This window comes from Lissotriton helveticus, chromosome 1_1 (assembly GCF_964261635.1).
Source record: "Lissotriton helveticus chromosome 1_1, aLisHel1.1, whole genome shotgun sequence".
NCBI lineage: Eukaryota > Metazoa > Chordata > Amphibia > Caudata > Salamandridae > Lissotriton > Lissotriton helveticus.
Genome location: NC_136057.1, coordinates 106,958,535 through 106,972,102, shown reverse-complemented (window position 1 = coordinate 106,972,102; position 13,568 = coordinate 106,958,535). Strand labels below are relative to the sequence as shown.

Below are 13,568 nucleotides of genomic sequence, written 5' to 3'. Positions count from 1 at the left end.
GGGAGGGATAGACTTGTTTTTAGGTCGAGCCTGCGATGGCTCTGCATCTTTTTTAGTCAGTGTCACTAGCGGGCTTTAAGCCCCGTCCATCTTTCCCATTGGCCGGCGTCACCGTTTATGCTAAACGGTGGCCAGCCTTTGGGAAATAGGTCCTGGTGATGTATTCTTTTCTCTATTTCTGCCGTCACACTTGGACGGACTGCCCTGATTTCCTGCTGGCGTAAAAGGTTTGTTATCTTTATGGGGCCAATTAGATGGCCCCATAAAAGAAGATAATAAACCTTTTACGTCAGCAGGAAGTCAGGCCAAGTCCGTCCAAGTGGGACGGCAGAAATAGAGAAAAGTCGGCGTCATGGCGAGCGTGTTTCCTCACTCCTGCTTGTGTTGTTTTCACCTGACTCACTGTGACTCTGTTTTCTCCTCTTCTCTCTTTTGGTTGCCTTCCTATCCTTCATTCCGTCTCTTTTCCCACCTCATTCCCCTCTCTGCTTCTACTTCTCACGTTCTCTCTTCTTTTCCCGTCCCACTTTGCCTCTCTTTAGTGTGCTTTTCGGAAGACGGTCGGGAGGGCGCCGTTACACCGCTGACAGATTCACCGCTCTAATCAAGCATACATAGAAGGAGTGGAAGAAGACTGGGGATGGATACAGGGGAACTACTTTGCATATGCGCTTAGAGTCACTGCACCCCAATACTTTTTAAAGAAAAACACTTAAATCCTTATCACCATTAAAAGAAATTTCATTGATGCTTAAAAGGATTGGCTACACCGCATGGGAGGATAGATAACCCCTGAGTTACCGTATCGACTGTAGAATCGTTTGGAGCCCCAAGGAGCCCCGCTTCATTTTTAACAATTTCCCGGCAGAGGACACACCACCCTGCAGTGAGCGTGCCAGCACCAAGATATAATTGGAGCCCCAAGGTGCCCGGCGAGTACATCTACATTGTGGATACAGTTCCTGTACCACTCCAGTGAGATTGTGAGGATTTACTGGTGTTTTTAAATTGAAAGAGAACATTCTATATACAATGTCCTGAGGAAGGTGGCGCATAATAATATAAAGGCCATCGAACGTGTCGACGTACTATTGGGTGTTACACCCAAGGATTTGATTGGGTAGTGACTAAATGATATGATTCATGGACACCCAAGAGATAATACAACAATGAATCCTACATGGAGTAACAAATTCTTGAATTTTTTTGATTATATATTGTTGTTTGTTGTTCTCTCATTTTTTATTTTATTTGTTTATCTTGCTAGCACACTGGTGTTTTTTATTACGTATGTATCAGATGAAATACATTTTTGTGTAAGTACTTTTAATCATTGTGTAAGTTCTATACATTATATTAAATTCATTTACTTTTGCATATCATGAGTATTGTTCTGCCTAGCTGACTATTGGGGCCCTGGTTGTCTCTATTTGTGGTTGTGATCGGGGACGTTATAATCTTGGGGATAAATGATTTTGAGTACATGAGTATGGATGGTTAGGATCAATTAGTACAACGAAATCAATTTCCCAGGAGAGATTTGCTCTTTAATTACCTGTGGTACCCCTTCTCTTGGGTGTGGGGTCGCTCCCATTCTCTCTTTTTATCGTCTCTTTAGTGTGCGCCTGTCTTCATGCCTCTCCTTACCAGCGGTGCGGTGAGAGCGCACCTCCCCCCACACTGGCGCTGCCTCCCCCCACACCTACACAGATGATACTGAGCGGAGTAGTTCATGCTGGTGCGTAGTTTCAGGATTTCAGCGCTCCATGATTTCAGCACTCCGACCTCTTGATAAAACTGCTCTAGCTGCTATGAAAAGACTCCCGCGAGACTCCCTACCAATAAACCCTAGGGAACGACATCAAACGAGCCCTCACATCCCACCGAAAGGTAAAGCACCCAAACTATCATCCACATGTGCGCAAAACGCAACCCCTGGTAAACCACTTCAGTGCACCCCTCCTTTGAGCATGACCACCAACATGTGCTGGCAGCAGATAAACAAAGTAAGTGCCATCAACATCACCATCAGATGAAGGACGATGTATACGCCAGTAAGGTCAACTCCCAACCAGCCCCCTCGTCCATGCATGCTCCCTCGATCCAGCCCCACTCTCCAGTCAAAGTCGATTTAAGCAGTCCCCACACCCAGCCAAAATAAGACCAATTAACAGCTACTTTCCAACATTCCGTGTGTCTGAGTAAGTCCAACCCTCATATCTACCAACCCTCTTCCAAACAAACCTTACTATCAGCACAGCCATGCACCACATGCAACCAAAACAATACCAATCAAAACTCAATTTCAAGGTACACCAAGCCCAACGTCCTGAACAACCCTCCTCAACAGCACCCACGCAATATCCCATAGTGATTCCATGTTCAATCAAGAGCAAACCACCAAATGGACTGACACCGTGGCAAGCTCTTCCCAAGCTCTACATTGCATAACACTAAAATAACACTTCCGCAACCAGTCCCAAAAGCCAAGCAAAATTAGCCCTGTGAACACCCACATCTTAAGGAGAACACCCCATCCATTCCCCATATTCAACCATATAGCCACCTGCCACAACCCACATCCATTGGAGACTGCCCCCAGCAACCCACATGCCTACACAATACCCCAGAGAGCCCCACGCCCAAAGAAAGCCAGCCCCAACAACCCATCAAGCTCTTCACAACCAGTCTCCACTTCCAAGCAAACTATTTCCCAACGAGCCCCCCCCCACACACACAATTAAAATAACAACCCTCAACAGCCATTCGATGAAGACACCCAATAGGTTTGTGTCCAAGCAATACTCTATTGAGCCACAACTTCCAAGCAGGGACGCCCCCATACACAAACACACATGTCTAGTCAAGCACTTTCAACAAGCCACAGCATACTAGAAGGTTCTTCACCAACCATCCCCACACCAAAACAAGATTTCCCCACCTGCTCCCACATTAAAACAAGACGACCCCAAGAAGCTTCACGTACTCTCATCCATAAGCCAACCCATGCAACAAGGCCCCTCCAAACAGCCCCTCGAAAAACTAACCTCCCCACAACAAGCTCCCGCATACAAAGGTTCCCCCCCCAAACACCATCCCCTTGCATAAGACAAGCATTGGCATAGCCAATAGGTCTCGCCTTTGGGACCTTATAAGTGTTTAGCCATGGAACAGTTGATGTTGTTGCACCAAGGATATTGTGCTGCATAGCTAAATACTTATAAGGTACCAAAGGCGAGACCTATTGGCTATGCCAATGCTTGTTATTACAAGTTTGTGTTTTTTTCTGTGGTAAACGGAACAAAGCATTATGAGAACGCCACTCTCGTCGCCCACATACTGACGCAATTCCACGCATCTCTTAAAGCGGCTTTGTGAAATATCCCATCAGGAGTGGGAGCCCCCAGCACTGCGCCTAACACTGACAGCACGGGGAAAGAGGTATTTTACTGTAACCTGCACTAGTGGGTGTAAGACGGGGGAAAGAGGTATTTTACTGTAACCTGCACTAGTGGGTGTAAGACGGGGGAAAGAGGTATTTTACTGTAACCTGCACAAGTGGGTGTAAGACGGGGAAAGAGGCATTTTACTGTAACCTGCACTAGTGGTTGTAAGACAGGAAAAGAGGCCTTTCACTGTAACCTGCACTAGAGGGTGTAAGACGGGGAAAGAGGCCTTTTACTGAAACCTGCACTAGAGGGTGTAAAACAGAGAAAGAGGCCTTTTACTGTAACCTGCACTAGAGGGTGTAAGACAGGGAAAGAGGCATTTTACTGTAACCTGCACTAGAGGGTGTAAGACAGGGAAAGATGCCTTTTACTGTAACCTGCACTAGTGGGTGTAAGACGGGGAAAAAGGCCTTTTACTGTATCCTGCACTAGTGGCTGTAAGACGGGGGAAAGAGCCCTTTTACTGTAACCTGCACTAGTGGGTGTAAGACAGGGAAAGAGGCATTTTACTGTAACCTGCACTAGAGGGTGTAAGACAGGGAAAGATGCCTTTTACTGTAACCTGCACTAGTGGGTGTAAGACGGGGAAAAAGGCCTTTTACTGAAACCTGCACTAGAGGGTGTAAGACAGAGAAAGAGGCCTTTTACTGTAACCTGCACTAGAGGGTGTAAGACAGGGAAAGAGGCCTTTTACTGTAACCTGCACTAGAGGGTGTAAGACAGGGAAAGAGGCCTTTTACTGTAACCTGCACTAGTGGATGTAAGACGGGGAAAGACGCCTTTTACTGTAACCTGCACTAGAGGGTGTAAGACAGGGAAAGAGGCCTTTTACTATAACCTGCACTAGAGGGTGTAAGACGGGGAAGAGGCTTTTACCGTAACCTGCACTAGTGGGTGTAAAACAGAAAAGAGGCCTTTTACTGTAACCTGCACTAGAGGGTGTAAGACAGGAAAAGAGGCCTTTCACTGTAACCTGCACTAGTGGGTGTAAGCCGTGGAAAGAGGTATTTTACTGTTACCTGCACAAGTGGGTGTAAGACGGGGAAAGAGGCCTTTTACTGTAACCTGCACTAGAGGGTGTAAGACAGGAAAAGAGGCCTTTCACTGTAACCTGCACTAGTGGGTGTAAGCCGTGGAAAGAGGTATTTTACTGTTACCTGCACTAGTGGGTGTAAGACAGGGAAAGAGGCATTTTACTGTAACCTGCACTAGTGGGTGTAAGACGGGGAAAGAGGCCTTTTACTGAAACCTGCACTAGAGGGTGTAAGACAGAGAAAGAGGCCTTTTACTGTAACCTGCACTAGAGGGTGTAAGACAGGGAAAGAGGCCTTTTACTGTAACCTGCACTAGGTGTAAGACAGGGAAAGACGCCTTTTACTGTATCCTGCACAAGTGGGTGTAAGACGGGGGAAAGAGGCCTTTTACTGTAACCTGCACCAGTGGGTGTAAGACGGGGAAAAAGGCCTTTCACTGTAACCTGCACTAGTGGGTGTAAGACGGGGAAAGAGGCTTTTACCGTAACCTGCACCAGTGGGTGTAAAACAGAAAAGAGGCCTTTCACTGTAACCTGCACTAGAGGGTGTAAGACAGGAAAAGAGGCCTTTCCCTGTAACCTGCACTAGAGAGTGTAAAACGGGGAAAGAGGCCTTTCACTGTAACCTGCACTAGTGGGTGTAAGACGGGGAAAGAGGCCTTTTACTGTATCCTGCACTAGAGGGTGTAAGACGAGGAAAGAGGTCTTTTACTGTCAAACCGACTCACGGCCGAGTTACAAGAGTTGCAGTAAAAGGTCTCGCATCACTGAGACATAACGTGTTTCTTGGGTAGCGTATGTCTATAACAGATATTTATTGCTGAGCGAATCATCACTAATAACATTCTAACATATGGTAGAAGAATATTTGGATATGATATTTAAAAATATCTATAGAAGGCCAAGTCTTGCCTGTTTTATTTCACTCCCACCTTAAAGCCCACCGGGTCCACTAAGACTCCCCCCCCCTCTGCCCGCCTCCTCTGCCTCAGATGCTCCTAAGATCCCCCTCACTCACTCCTCCCCATCCCTCCTCTGCCCCCCCTCGCCCCCCCTTCCTCTGCCCCCCTCGCCCCCCTTCCTCTGCCCCTCGCCCCCCTTCCTCTGCCCTTTGCCCCCCTTCCTCTGCCCCTCATACCCCTTCCTCTGCAACCTTACCCCCATCCTCTGCCCCTCACCCCCCTCCTCTGCCCCTCACCCCCTCCTTTGCCCATCTCCCCCCTCTCCTCCTCTTCCCCCTCTGTGCCCCCCTTCTCTGCCCCCCCAACTCCCCCTCCTCTGCCCCCTCTGTGCCCCCCTCCTTCCCCCTCCCCTTCCCCCCTCTGTGGCCCCCCCTCTGTGCCCCCCTCCCCTCCCCCTCCCCTCTCCTCTTCCTCCTCTGCCCCCTTCCCTCTTCCTCCTCTGCCCCCCTCACCCCCTCCTCTGCCCCCTCACCCCCTCCTCTGCAGCCCTTTTCCTCCACTGTTCCCCCTCCCTCTGCCCCCTCCTCCCCTCTCCCTCCTCTGCCCCCTTCCCTGCCTCCGTCCCTCCTCCTCCTCCCTCCTTCTGCCCCCTCCTCCTGCCCCTCCTCCCCCTCCGCCCCCTCCTCCCCCTCCTTCCCCCTCTTCCCCCTCCTTCCCCCTCTTCCCCCTCTTCCCCCTCCTCCCCCTCCCTCCTCTTCCCCCTCCCTCCTCTGCCCCTTCCCCCCTCTGTGGCCCCCCCTCTGTGCCCCCCTCCCCTCCCCCTCCCCTCTCCTCTTCCTCCTCTGCCCCCTTCCCTCTTCCTCCTCTGCCCCCCTCACCCCCTCCTCTGCCCCCTCACCCCCTCCTCTGCAGCCCTTTTCCTCCACTGTTCCCCCTCCCTCTGCCCCCTCCTCCCCTCTCCCTCCTCTGCCCCCTTCCCTGCCTCCGTCCCTCCTCCTCCTCCCTCCTTCTGCCCCCTCCTCCTGCCCCTCCTCCCCCTCCGCCCCCTCCTCCCCCTCCTTCCCCCTCTTCCCCCTCCTTCCCCCTCTTCCCCCTCCTCCCCCTCCCTCCCTCCTCTGCCCCCTCCTCCCCCTCCCTCCTCTGCCCCCTCCCTCCTCTGCCCCTGTGGCAAATGTTTCTGCAAAGTGAAACCAGCAATCTGTGAAACTTACTTTTGGCGCGCATTCCTGTCAGTACTCTCCTCCCCCCCCCCCCGCTCCCTCCTCCCCCCTCCCTCCTCCCCCCTCCCTCCTCCTCCTCCTCCTCCTCCTTCTCTGCCCCCCTCCTTCCTCCTCCCCTCTGCCCTCTCTGTGCCTCCCTCCTCCCCGCTCCCTCCTCCCCCCTCCCTCCTCTGCCCCCTCCCTCCTCCTCCTCCTCCTTCCCCGCCCCCCTCCTTCCCCCTCCCCTGCCTCCCTCCTTCCCCCTCCCCTCCGCCCCCTCTGTGCCTCCCTCCTCTCCTCCTCAGTCTCACCCTCTCTCCTGGGTTTCTTCTCCTTCACTGCTGGAAACTCAGGAACGGTTTCACTTCCGGGTCACTCGGGGCAGAAGCAACGGAGCCGATGGAGCTCTCCTCAGGCCTGAGAGATGAACAGTGTCCCGGTCACCGGGGGTAGCGTCAGCACGAGCAGCGGAGGCGGAATGAAGCCCCGCCCCCGCCCTCTCACACGTGTCTGCTTCCGGGTCAGCGGCGGCAGAATCAGCACTAGCAGCGGAGCCCAGCTTGAAGCAGAGGAGGGAGAAGCCCTGGTGCTCTGTCCGTCTGTCCAGCGCAAGGAGGAGCCTGTCTGCAGGTCCCTTCACTGTCAGCAGGTCAGTGAGGCGTTAGAGGGGCGGGCGGGGGGGGCTGTGAATGCAGCAGGCACATGTGTGTGTGATGTTTAATAATTGTGAGACGACCTGGCCCACTGTTCTATATGAATCCCTTCATTTAGCCATGGCTCTTTAAAGAACATTGCATTATGATATTTAAGCACCCATATTAACAGTGTTTAGATCCAAGCTACATGTGCCAGAATGCTATGATCCTTGCTGAAATTCAGGACTTGAGGTGTACTGTGCAAGGGGGTTACTTTGTGACCTTGTTATAATACATCAAAGATTTACTGTGGCCTCAGTGTGTGGTCTTAACTCCTTTATATCTGGAAAATGGGAAACAACCTTTACAACGCAACCATTGCATCGCACTACCCTTACAACGCAGGCATTGCATCGCAACAACCTTTACAAGGCATGACACAACAACGCAGGCATTACAACGCATGATACTACATCGCAATTCACTACTACGCAGGCATTACAACGCATACCATTACAACGCATACTATTGGAGATAGAATAGTAATTTTTACCCCTCCACTATCCAACACCTACCCTACTGTTGCACCCTCAGGAGTTGGAATAGTAATTTGTATCCCCATACTATCCAATACTTACCTTAAATGCAATGTAATGGTTTGCGTTGTAAAGGTAGTATGCGATGTAATGAAATGCGTTGTAAAGGTAGTTTTTTAAAATGCAATGTAGTGTCGTGCGATCCAATGGAATGCGTTGTAGTGGATGTTGCAATATAAAAACTGCGTTGTAAGTGCATGTGTTGTAAATGTATACGTTGTAACGTCATACATTCGTCCAGAATGGGTCCGTTTGGAGTTGTTACTGATTTTCACCAATACCTGCTCAGACCTTGTTCTTTGATGTTTGTATTCAGTGGGAGGTTGTCTCTGCAATGGATTAAGAGGTATGCTAGGAGGAATCAAAAGCATATTTTTACAGAACAATATTAGTTTCTTCTCTCAGTATACATGTCTTTATTAAGCACCTTTGTCCACAGTTCTGTACATTGAACCCTTTGATATCCACACTTTGTTCCCTAAAGTAAGGTGGTTGTTTTATTCATAACTAGCATATGAAGCTGACTTCTAGTTCGTTGATATACTAATGATTTGTGGGGCCCGGGCAACACATATTTGCGGCTCCCTATTTGGAATTGAAACATTGCTAGCTGTATCTTGGTGAATTCTAGCAGAATAGAGCAAAACTAATAAAGTAATTTTGTAAAATATGTCATCTTAATTACATTGCATCTTCCCACTATTGTAAGGTGCAGATTGTCAATTGCCTTAAGGGACTTTTTCGTATCAGTGGCCAAAGGGACTAAGTTCTCTGCTACCAGGTTGTCCAAATTTGCAGATATAGTCACTCCCAGGTACTTTGCTTTTGTTACTACCCTGCTGTTATTCCAGTGAATTTCACTATTAGGTATTATCTGAGTTTTGGAGATGTTTAGCGCGTATCCTGAGATTTTTCCAAACCTATAGGCCTCTGCTTCTAGTGCCATCATAGCAATTTCGGGATCAGGGGTGGTAATGGCCAAGTCGTCTGCGTAAGCCAGTATCTTTGTTTGCAGTTCCTGTGTGCTCATGGATCTTTCTCTATTTTTTTTATTAGGGGATCTATATAAAGAGGGAACAGCAGAGGGGAGCAGGGACAGCCCTGCCTGGTGCCTCGTGATATACTAAAGTTTTTGGATAGCCTCCCGTTTAACACTAGACAGGCTGTCGGATGGTAGTATAGTGCTTGCACTGCCTGCGTAAACTTTTGTCCAAACCCCATCCTCTCCATGATGCCCCACAGGAACCGCCAGGAGACCCGGTGAAAGGCCTTTTCGGCATCTAGTAAAATCAGGGACATCGGCTCTCCTGACACCTGTGCGGCATCAAACAGGGTAATGGCTCTCCGTATATGCTCCGTGGTACCCTTTTTTGGAATGAATCCATGTTGCCACTCGGAGACCAGAGATTCTATTACCATGGACAGTCTGATTGCGAGCAACTTATAGTAGATCTTAGAGTCGCAGTTTATCAAGGTAATGGGTCTATAAGAACCCATTTCTAATGGTGATTTATCCTTTTTTGGAAGATAGAATTTTCTGCATTAGACCAGGACGCAGGGGGTGGCCCTCCGTTAAAAATAGTGGTGATTATGTCACGAAAAATGCTTTATTTGGGGCGCAAAGACCTTATAAAATTCTACGGGGATACCATCTATACCCGCCGCTTTACCATCCGGTAAACTGAATAGGGCAGCTGTAATATCGTCCCATTCTGGCACATTCTCTAACTGGGCAGAGTTGCCTGTATTAAGTTACCTTAGTTAGATTTCCTGCAAGTAGTTAGTAATTTCTTGCTCTGCTAAGTCATCAGGCTGGGTGTTTCCTTCTGAGTAAAGAGTTCCAAGGAAATCTTGAAAACCCTCTTGTATTTTATTAAAATCACTGGTTTCTATCCCTGAAGGTAGACGGATTGTACATATTTCGCAGTTTACCGTTTTTTGTCTTGTTTTGACGGCGAGGTGATGGCCAATACTGTCGCCACACTCATATAGTGTCTCACGGGCGGCTGCCCACTTAGATGCAGCTCTTTCCGAGAATATTGCTCCTATTTTAGCCTTAATCAGTGTTGCTTCAGTTTGTATATTCTCTGTTTCAGCTCTGTTCTGGACCCTTTGGATTAATGCGGTTTCTACTGCAGTTAGCTTTATTTGTAGGTCGGTTATTAACTGCTTTTCTGTTTTATTCTTCCTAATTGAGAATCTTAGCGTCTCCCCCCGGATACCAGCTTTTACCGTGTCCCAAACTACTGTGTTGGATGCTGACCCCACATTTATTTCAAGAAACTCCTGAATCCAGGCTTGCATATGGGTCCGATAGCTAGTATCCTGTAGAAGTGCTTTCTCAAAGCTCCACCTGGGGGTGTCCTTCCCAATCTCGAACCCCCTAACCGTCAGAATGAGTGGGTTGTGGTCTGACATAAAACGTGGGGCTAGGCCTATTGTGCATTTGTCTAGCAGAGAAGATGAGATCAGGAAATAATCTAACCTGGCGAATGTTTGATGTGGAAATTAGAAATATGTGTATCCAGGTTGTGAAGGGTTAAGTTTAGACCAAACATCCCTAAGCCTGTGTGTTTGCGCTAGGTTAATTAATGCTTTATAGACTAGAGGCTTCCTGCCTTTGTAATTCCTTTCACTTCCTAGTTCTAGATCATGCGGCAAGTTGATGTTAAGATCGCCACATAGAATTATTGGAGTGGGCCAATGGGCTAGCTCCCCGGATATCTGATTAATAATGCTTGGGTTGTCAGTATTGCTGTCGTAGATTGAGCATAGTGTGAAGGGGGTGCCTGTAGGAAGATAACATTCCGCTATCACCCATCTACCTAGTGCGTCGGATTTCACCTTTGGGCTCTTAATAGATAGTTTTCTTTCAGCCAATATTCCCACCCCTTTAATTTTTGCTCCTTGTGTGGTAGCTCCTGTGATTTTTTAGCCTAGTTTGTCCAACAGCTGTTTTTGTGATCCCTCCAGATGGGTTTCTTGGAGACATATAACATCCCCTCCTAAAGACCTTAATCCATGCGCCACTTTCTGTCTTTTCCCGTTATCATTCAACCCACAAACGTTAACAGAAATAAACCTAAGAATTCATTTGCTAGCCATTAATGGTTTGTTTTAAAGAGATGGCGAGTCGGAAAATCTCTGCAATTGTATTTCTCTCCTCCCTCCTTTCCTTTCCAATTTCCCCCCAGTCTCCTCTCCCCCCCCTCTCTCTAAAGCTAATCTGGGCGTAGTCTTCGTTACAAGTATCTAAATAGGTGAATAACTGTGAAACAAAGGATGTCCCTGAAACATGCTGATCTTCTTTGTGTTCCCCCCCTCCTGCCCCCCTCCCCCCTTGAGACCCTAGCAATCAGGTATAACCTGAGTGATGGTTGCCGTGAGTGAAGTACAGCCACCCGCCACACCTCTTTAATCATAGGGTCGAAAAACAGCTAAGTGCCACCCTGTGTGACTGAGGCCAGTATTTTCAGTTAAGCTGAAGAAGTACCCCTTATAAAATATATCTCGCACGTGGAAAGGTGAAAAAGCAAATGCAAAAACCGTGATCTGAATTATTCCTAAGATTAGTACGACATTTTTAGAGAAAAAAGAAAGACATTTCATGTTAATATCTGTTAATGTCTATATTTGACAAGTTCCTTTAGCATTCCTCTTGATGCTTTTAATCTAGGTACTTCTTTTTTTAGATTTAATCTCGTCAAGGTATTTGCCGGCTTTAATTTCGGACAAGAAGACCTGAGAGTTCCCGCTAAAGATGACTTTGAGCCTGGCAGGGTTCATGAGATAGGCTTCTGCTCCTGCCTGCTGAAATGGAGAAATCAGTTGCCTTAGGCGCCACCTTCGCTCCACTGCCTGGTGACAGAAGTCTGGTTTAGCAAAGAAGCTGATCCCATTAGCCCCTTTTTTGGAGTTAGGACGGGCTTGATCGTAGATGAGTTGTCTTAGTATAAAGTTTCCAAAATAAACTAGAAACACCATTAGGTGCCCACTTTCCGTGCCGCTGTTGACGCCGCCGCGCTGTCTCCTTAGGTTGAAGGGGAAGCGGTGGGCCCTCTGCACCTCTCAGTCCCAGTCCCCGGTAGGATGGTCTCGTAGGAGCTTCACAATAAACCTTCTGGGGTCCTCCCCCTCTTTACCTACTGGAATGCCCAGCAGGCGTAGGTTGTTCCTTCGCTGACGATTTTCCTGCTCCTCCATCTTTGTCATTATATCTCCCAGGCAAGCGGTGTTGGCTTTGCTTTGCTTTTTGACTGCCGTAACCTCGGTCTCCAGATATTCCGTGCGCCCCTCTATCATAGTAACACGATCACTTATGTCTGTGCATGTTTTATTTAGACGTCTGAGGCCACCTTGCACTTTCTTAGCTGCATTCTTTGCTGCCTGGCTGTCCGCCCGCACCTCCTCTTGGAATTCTTTGATAGACACCAGTATTGAAGCTAAAGAGGGTTCGGATGAATCAATGGCGGCTAGCAGTCTCTTTACCTTTTCCCAGTCAGTCTACTGCGCCTCCTCATCTTCATCCAGGGGGTAGGACATTTGCGAGCTTGAGTAGTCCCACTTCAGTTGGCTCCTTCTTTTTCCTTTGCTTCTTTCCTTTTTGGCACGCACTGTCCCTGTGTCTTTGGCCTGTTCCTCACTGTCGCCATCCCCTTCGCTTGAGCCAAGGCCCCCTTTGTCTGAAGATGCCCCGGTACCGTCAGAGACAGAATAAAAATGTTCGGGCCCTACGTCCGGGGTCCAGGGAGCTTGAGAGCCAGCCGCTGCTTCCAGGGCCTGGATATAGTTGATTATCCCGGCCTCGGATGTACTTAGTGGGGCTCCAGGCTTCTCAGACCTCTGTGCAAGTAGATCTCCCTTGTGTGTTCCATTTAGACCCAGTTGGCCTGCCTGGTCAGTGTCAGTGTCGGTGTCAGCTGGGGGAGATGAGGGAGTAAAGTCTTCCACTCCAACGACTCGTTCTGATGCAGCCACAGGGTTATTTTGAGACGATACCTCCAGCCCCCCATGTACTACGTCAATCTCAGGGTCCTGGGCTAATGTGGGTACAAGAGTTTTAGACAGGGTTATGTCCAGGTCTGGGGAGACTATCGGCAGAGGGTTATTGTTTGCACTAATGTTATGGCTTAATCCTTTACTCTGTCCTTTAATCTGTCCTTTGGCCCCTTGAAAGATTTTGGCTAGTGTGGGCGCGCCAATTGTATTAGTACAGTCTTTGCCTGCGCCTGCGTCTGCCCCGGCCCCACTGGGTTTTCCAAGCAGTTTTTTAGCACCACTAACCTCTTGCCGGGTGCGGCTGTTGCAGGTGTCACCCTCCATTGAAGCATTGTCTCGAGGCTCCGTGACGTTCTTGGCTATGCTCCCTCTCTTGATCCCCCTGCCGCTCATATTAATACAGTTTTTCAGGCCCCTCCGGGACTCCCCTGCTCCACACCACTTTTATATCACTTTTATTGATGGACTGCACGATTACTTAAAATCTTTACAGTAAAAAAACTTAATGAACACCCCCCCCCCCGACGTACCCCATCCACACATAAAAAGTAGATATCACTTTGAGTTAAAATAGTGACAATTAATACTGCTCAATTGTCCAGAGCAGAGTTCTTTTAAAAGGAGGAGACTATGGTCACCCTATTGTTCCACAACAGATGAAGAGAGGCGCATAGAAGTTCAGTAGAATCAATTCATACACCAAAGCCAGTTGACGATAGGTGGGTTCCTCGTTGGGCCCTTAGACCAACCAAGATT

General features: G+C 48.7%; 2 protein-coding genes across 4 annotated transcripts in view; one reads left to right on the top strand and one right to left on the bottom strand.

Annotated features, from left to right (window-relative positions):
* Positions 1–6,964, bottom strand: part of LOC144759197 (uncharacterized) — a 174,777-nt gene extending 167,813 nt beyond the window's left edge. Inside the window, exon 1 of the mRNA XM_078646473.1 lies at positions 6,895–6,964. The gene's annotated coding sequence lies outside the window, so the exon portion shown is untranslated. The remainder of the gene's footprint in view (positions 1–6,894) is intronic.
* A 132-nt stretch (positions 6,965–7,096) lies between these two features.
* Positions 7,097–13,568, top strand: part of LOC144767985 (uncharacterized) — a 101,670-nt gene continuing 95,198 nt past the window's right edge. For all 3 annotated transcript variants that reach the window (XR_013598408.1, XR_013598403.1, XM_078651370.1), the window contains exon 1: positions 7,097–7,232. The gene's annotated coding sequence lies outside the window, so the exon portion shown is untranslated. The remainder of the gene's footprint in view (positions 7,233–13,568) is intronic.